At 50.1% G+C, this 7,319-nt stretch overlaps 1 pseudogene; it reads left to right on the forward strand.

The window, feature by feature from the left end:
• The first annotated feature begins 577 nt into the window (after positions 1-577).
• Positions 578-7,319, forward strand: part of LOC103199968 — a 9,489-nt pseudogene continuing 2,747 nt past the window's right edge.

Below are 7,319 nucleotides of genomic sequence, written 5' to 3' on the forward strand. Positions count from 1 at the left end.
GCTGTCTTCCCTCTATCTGTGTCTCTTCTCCTTTTTAGAACTCCACTCAGATTGGATCAGGACCCACCCTACTCTAGTAAGACCTCAGGTTAACTTAACTGAAGACAAAGTCCCTATTTCCAAACAAGATCATGTTCACAGGTGCTGGAGATTAAGACTATAATAAAAATTTTTGGGAGCTCGATTCAACCCTTAACACCTAGATTCTGCAGAAAGTAGGGATTGAGACGAAGGCTTAAGGGCAAGTACTTTATGGGCAGTGTGATCCCAGGGAGGAGTGAGGGATGTGGGAGTGAATCAGGGAAGAGGAAGAGCTGGTGTCAAGACGCATTGTCAGATTGGCCACTGCTCTCTATGGATGACAGGTTGTTCAAGCCATAGGGCAGCCTGAGGTGTTATATGAAGCACGTTTTAGGACTGTCCACATCAGGGACATCACAAAGTGAATGTGGAAGCATTTGCCAATCAGCACCAGTCCCCCATTAGTCAAAGGCTTAACCCACAGGCATTGAGGAACATTCTTTCTGAACATTTGGATTGCATTTGTGTGTTCACTGTGTTGTCTGCTGCGGGCTCCATGGAGAAGCTCAAGGCTGGAGTTGAGAAGTGTGTGGAGGCAATCCTGAGCAAGGCACTGTTTGTCTGCACCCACATGGAGCTGGACAAAGTCTGTGCAGAACTGAACACCACAAGAGACAGAAGCTGGAAGGAAGAGCGAGAGAACATGTTAGCATCCAAGTGCTCAAGAGTGCCCAAAATGGCATCTCTGAGGAGGTGACCTTTGGGCTGGGATCTGAGATGAGAATGAACAGTCATCTTATTACATGTGTAGGTTCGTGTATTCACCATGACAGTTAAGATACAGGACAGTTGCGTCTTGTGCCTGACCTGCTGAATGGCCTTGAGGAAATCTTGCAGAAAGAACACATGACTGTGGCTTTTATTGATCATTTCTTGACCTTTTGGCAAACACTGGGCCAAGCTGTGTGAGCGTAGCTGGTTTCTGATGCCCTCGCAGAACGGATTCTGTGTTCTGCAGAATCAGAGCCCATAGAATGTGCCCTCAGGGCATAAAGATGTCCAGTGGTATAAACCAGATGGGTTCCAGTGGACCCTTAATGTTCTGATAATAATTGTAGATAAGTGCTATAGAGTAGGGTTTTCCAACAGAAATATAGAATACATGTAATTCTAAATTTTCTAGGAGTCACATTGAAAAGAGAAAAGTAAAAGTAATTTTAATAATATATATTATTTAATTCAATATATCCAAATTTTACCATTTCAACATGTAGTCAGTCTAGGAAATTACTGAGATATTTTGCATTCCTTCATTTGTACTACGTCTTTGAAATCTGCTGTGTATTTTACAGTAACAGCACATGTCCACTGTTGTTGCTGTGGGCTGTCAAGTTGATTCTGACTCATATAGACCCTATAGGACAGAGCAGAACTACCCCATAGGATTCCAAGACTATAATCTTTATGGCAGCAGATTGCCAGATCTTTTATCCTGTGCAGCGGCTGGTGGCTTTAAACCACTAACTTTCAGTTGGCTGCTGAGCACTTAACCATTGGGCCACCAAGGTTCCTTGCATGCCAATTAGAACTAGCCATATTTCAAGTGATTTACAGCCACGTGTAGCTGGTGGCAACCATATTGGACAGCACTATAAAGATTGTAAGGACAGCTTATTTTGTGTATTCAGTTGGCGTGTTTCTTGTATCATAAATTAGCATGACTGACAAGTAATATATACCCAATAAACATTAACCCCAATAAAATTGTTTACAAAAGTGAACTTGGTTGGGTTCACTCTAATGTATAGAAAAGAAGAGGATTAAGACTTCCCAGTTAGTATCACAGAGCCTAGATGGCTGTGGGAGTTCTATCTTGTTTCAGACTGGATGCCCAGGGTTCCTGGGCTGGGATGTAGAGGGACTGGATTTAGACTCAGACTTGGGCCTGACTGACTGCATGTTCTAGACACGGCTCCACTGTCGTGATGCCAGAGGCTCTGGACAGACCACTGTCCCTGGCCTCATGAGTCCTGGGGCTCTCAAAAGAGCTCAGGGCACAGGGCAGTTGGGCGGAGCCCCCTGGCCTCCTCTGCCTCTCCTGCCCTCACTACCTGCCCCCACCTCCAGCCTTTGCTCTGAGCTCTCACCTGCTCCTCTGTGTGATCGGATCCCAAAACCTGCTCCTGCTCTCCTTGTGTGTGGGATCCAGCCACCCCACTGTGACATGCTGCCCACTCTACCTGCATTTCTGTAGCCCACTGTAAACTGTATCACTCACCACACAACTGTACTCAGGGGACCCCTGTCTTCCTCCCACACCTGTTCACTGCACTCACAATACACAAACTGTACAGGTCAAAACTGAACCCCCAGCACCCCCTCCCCATCCATACCCCAGCTCCCATCTGGTCCTTCCACAATCTTCTCCATATCAGTGCTTGCTCAGACCACTTTGATTCTTTGTCTCTCACACCTATTCCAGTCCATTGGCAAACCTTCTCAGCTCTGCCTTTGAAATGCATCCGAAATCTGACCTCATCTCCGCACATCCTCACCACTTTCCTCCCATCCGGGTCCTGTCCACCACCACCTTCTGCCTGAGTGATTGAAACAGCCTCTTACCTGGACTTCCTGCATTGGCCTTTTGCTCCCTACGCACTGGGACCAGAATGGACCTCTTAAAACCTTAGTTAACTCTTGTCAGTCCTCTTCTCACAATCTCTGCATCTCCCAGATCACTCAGGGTCCAAGTCCTAGTCCTTATGATGAAACACAAAACCTCAGGTCATCTGACACTGTTTCCCTCTGAGCTTGCTTGGCTCCTGCTTCAGTGACCATCTTCCTTGAATATGCTGGAGGGGGCACACTCAGTCCCTCCTCAGTGCCTTTGAACTTGCTGCTCCCCCTGATGAGAACCTTCTTCCCGTACATGTCCACATGACTCACTCACCTCCTTCAGGTGTCTGCTCAAATGTAGCACTTCTCCCTGGCACCCTGTTTGTAACCCCCACCCAGCACGCCTTCCTGCCTTCTCTGTTCCATTTTTCTTGGGAACACTTAGTGCCATCTAATATATTCAATCCTTTGCTTATTAATTCTGTTTTATGCCTGTCTCCCCTTACGAGAACATGAGCACCATGAGGATGGGACAATTGTCCATCTTGTTCTTTGCTGTATCCCTAACACCCAGGTCAATGCTTGCAGATGCCTGCAGCCAGCCCACATGGCTTAGACTCTGCTCCCTTGGGCACAAGTTGTATTTGCTACAGAATCAAAACTCAGGACACACACCCAATTCACTGGCTGAGGAGTAAGTCCTCACTGACTCCATGCGCTGGACACAAATCATTGTGGTGGTCACCAAAAGTTCACAATGGGTCTAGATGTGGGACTCTCTTTGGGCTGGTACCCATTCACCTGGGGACCCAGAACTGATCAACTGCAAATTGGTATAAGTGGAGGAAGAACTATAGTTGGCCCCTTAGCTCAAGGCATATGCCAGAGACCACCCTGCACTGCAACTCTGACTGATGCTATAGAGCTTAGCCTCTAGTTGGGCCCCATCAAACTACATTGCTCCCAGTAGTGATGTGGATGGTGTGATTGGGGGAGGGGTTTATGCCCATTGAACTAGACTTTGTTGTGCACTGAGTCCTCCTTGACTGCTAACATAGGGTGCTAGTACAGCCATTGACTCATCAACAGTTGAGCTTCTGAAGCTAAAAACTTGCTCAAGGGCCCCCAAAAAGTAAAAGATAGAGTTGGATGTCAGTCCAGCCTACCTGACATCAACACCTCTGGTGCAGGATAGGGTATGTGTGTGCTTTAGGCTGATGCCTGCAGGTCAGGGACCACATCAGAATCTGCATGCTCCTGTGTCCCTAGAGCCGCCTGCAGGTCACCTGGGATGAGACATGAATAGGAGGCTGAGGTGGGGGTAATGTCCAGCTTGAGGGGGACCTTTTGAGAGGACTCAGTTTCACATGGATCTTTCCAGTGGCCCTTGCAGCCAGCCAATCCCTTCAGGTTCCGTCTGCTTCTCACATGTAGGGGCTGCAGGGGCCAGGGTGAGTGCCCCACCCTGTGGCCTGCTGAGTTAGGCTGGGGCTTAGACTTCTCCCACTGCACAGGGACGCTGACTGCTGAGAGCTGTGAGCACTGGCCCAGGGCAAGGGCAAAGAGGACAGTGATGTGGAGGGTGCAGCTGGCCAGTGCTGGGGGCATGCAGGGGACTGCACTAGGCACATATCTGGAGCAGGGGCATGAGTCAACGGGACAGAGTCAGGGACGCAGTGGATGTGGTGGGGTATATAGCTAGGGGTGACAGCAGGACAGTGCTTGGGGATGGTCAGAGCTTGAGGGAGCCTGACTCAGAGCCCCATGGCACAGGAGCTGCCCCTGGTCCCTGCCACCCCTCCCCCTCCTCAGGTCTCCCAGACACCCCCTCCAGCAGAGCTGCTCCTCACTGCTCTGCCACAGCCACCGTCTGACACGCCTTTGAAATCTTATCTCCCATCTTGTTCTCTGTTTCCTCCCTGCCCAGGCCTCATCAGTCTCCTGCTACTCCCCTCCCCCCACCTGCTTCCCAGCTGTGGCCCCTCCCCCTACTCCCCACCCGCTGGCCAGTGCTCATGTCCTGTCCTGTCCTATCTTCCTGGCTCCAGCTCCAGCCCCTATCCAGCCTATAGCCCTTCCCCACCCCTCCAGGGGTGCCTTCAGAGCCAAGGGTTAGGAACCTGCCTGCTGCCTGCTTTAAGTCCCAACCCACCACCAGACCCACTGGTCCCTCCTTCCGTCCACTGGAGACACACGTTATGGCCCCCTAGGCCAGCTTTGCCCCAGCTCCTAGCCCCCACCTCCAGACTCCCCAGCCAACCCCTGCTACTCCCCTAGTACCAGCTCCCAGGACCCCTCTTCCAGGCAGCCTTCCCGACCCAGAAAAAGTCACCCCTTCCTCCTCTGAGCTCACCCAGTCCAATCTGTCCCTTGGACTTTACCTGGATCACACAGATCACAGCTGTCTGTGGTTCTGCTCCCACCTCGAGTCTATGACCTCCTCAAGGTCAGGGTCAACTTCACACTGCTGCTTGTACAGACAGGGAAACTGAGGCTTGGCAAGCAGCTGTGCTCTCTCTGCCCATGACACCTGACTGGCTCTTCACAAGTCCAGCTCTGTTCCATCCTTTAGAACTCCACCTCAGGGCTGCCCCTTCATCGAGGCTACCTGACAACTCCAGCTAATGTGACTCTTTCCCACCATCTGTACCACTGCATCTGGCTTCATTCCCTGTGGGCCTTCACCTCCTACTTTCTGGAAAAACAGAGGAAAACTCCCTCACCTTCCCATGACCAGATTTCCCACTCTACTCACCTGGCCCCTTCCTCTTCTCGGTCCCCCATCCCATCAACTCAGGAGCTGTCCCTCTTCTTGCCCAAGGCCAGCCCTCCATCTCGCACTGTGCACCTCCTGCCTCACAGAGGACCTCACATCACCCCTCTCACCCTTTTCTTTCTTCTCCAGCTCATCTTTCCAGGCTCAGATCTTTCCCACCTAAGCCCTCTCTCTCCTGAAGCCCCTGCCCCATCTCTGTCTTTCACACCCAAACAGCACAGGCAGAGCTGTCTGTGCTCACCTCTTCGTGGTCTCCTCTCGCCCCTCCTCCTCAGCCCCTCCACTCCAGCTTCCTTCCTTGTCTTCTCACTTCATGCACCAGCATGTGCTAAGGTCACCAGCGATGGAGGACATCTTTACACCTCCTTCTGGCTTGACCCCTCAGCTGCCTTCAACACCATTGACACTGTTCCCTTCTGAAGCATTTGTTCTCCTGCCTTTGGTAATGCCACAACTTCTGGTTTGCCTTTTATCCCTCTGGCTGTTCTGCTTCTGTATCCCTCACACACTCTTCCTTCTCTGCCTAGGCACATCCACTGAGGTTCCTTGAGGTCCAGGCTGTGATTGCTCCTCTCTCTCTCTCTCTCTCTCTCTCCTTCTATCTGCACGGCTGGAACTAGTTTTGCTCAAACCATGCTGTGGCTGTGGCTGGGGCTCACTGAGAAGGAGAAGGCTTACTTTTCTCCAGAGAGGGTCTACAACCCCTGTAACTCCTCTTGGTGATCCCATGATGCTAGAAGAAACTAACAGGGGCTCAGATGGGGTTACAAGGGCAAAGATGCAGTGCCAGCCTTACCTCACTGCTCTGTGGCTTCCAGAACATTCTGCTTTCTGATCATTAGAGGAAGTCATTCTTGTTCTCTGACCAGCAGAAGAGCCTTCAGAAACCTATTATTTTAAAGAAGACTCACACAGCTTAGTGCTTTTATTCTTCCTGTTTCTTCTCTCTGGAATGCCATCCCAACCTCAGCTACAGAGAGAACTCCAATATATCTCCCAAGGCCCAGCCTCCATTGCCCCTTCTCTGTGAAGGTTTCATGGACCCTTAAGTAGAGTTGTCCATTTCTCCTCCTAGCCTGACCTCACCAATCTATGTCTGGGTCTGCCTCTCCCTGGGACTGGAGGCTCCTCATAGGTAGGGGCCAGGTCTGACTGCTCACCATGACTGAGTGCCTAATACAGAGTCAAGAGCTTTGGCTTGTATGTGAGGAGCACAGCTAGGGTGATGATGGAGGAGGGCCAGGAATATCCCTCTGACTGACCAGGGCCAAGGACATCTAACAGCAGGCCAGTTAGGGTGCTCCCAGTACCACAAGGCACTGATAGCTCTCCAGCTTCTCATCCCTCACCAAAGCTAAGGATCCTAGGCCCTGCCTTTGCTCCAGAAACCCCAGCTACCTCCAAGAGCCTTCCTTCTGTGATGAGGCTAAAGAAAAGGAGGAGAAAGGGGAAGAGAAGAAAAAGAAGAAAAGGAATCTGATGATAAGCCCGAAATAGAAGATGTTGGTTCTGATGAAGAAGAAGAGAAGGATGGTGACAAAAAAATGAAGAAGATCAAGGAAAAGTACATTGACCAAGGGCTACTCAACAAAACAAAGCCTATCTGGACCAGAAACCCTGATGATACTACCCATGAAGAAGATGGAGAATTCTGTAAAAGCTTTGCTAATGACTGGGAAGACCACTTGGCTGTGAAGCATTTCTCAGCTGAAGGACAGCTAGAATTCAGAGCCCTTCTCTTTGTCCCAAGATGTGCTCTTTTTGACCTATTTGGAAACAGAAAGAAAAGGATCAACATTAAATTGTACATATGCAGACAAAGCCAATTACTATAATGAAATGTGCAAAGACCTGGAGTCTGAAAACCAAAAGGGAAGAACACGCTCAGCATTTCTCAAACTGAAAG

Source organism: Orycteropus afer, unplaced genomic scaffold (genome assembly GCF_000298275.1).
Source record: "Orycteropus afer afer isolate SDZICR_OR568_19922 unplaced genomic scaffold, OryAfe1.0 scaffold00123, whole genome shotgun sequence".
NCBI classification, from domain to species: Eukaryota; Metazoa; Chordata; class Mammalia; order Tubulidentata; family Orycteropodidae; genus Orycteropus; species Orycteropus afer.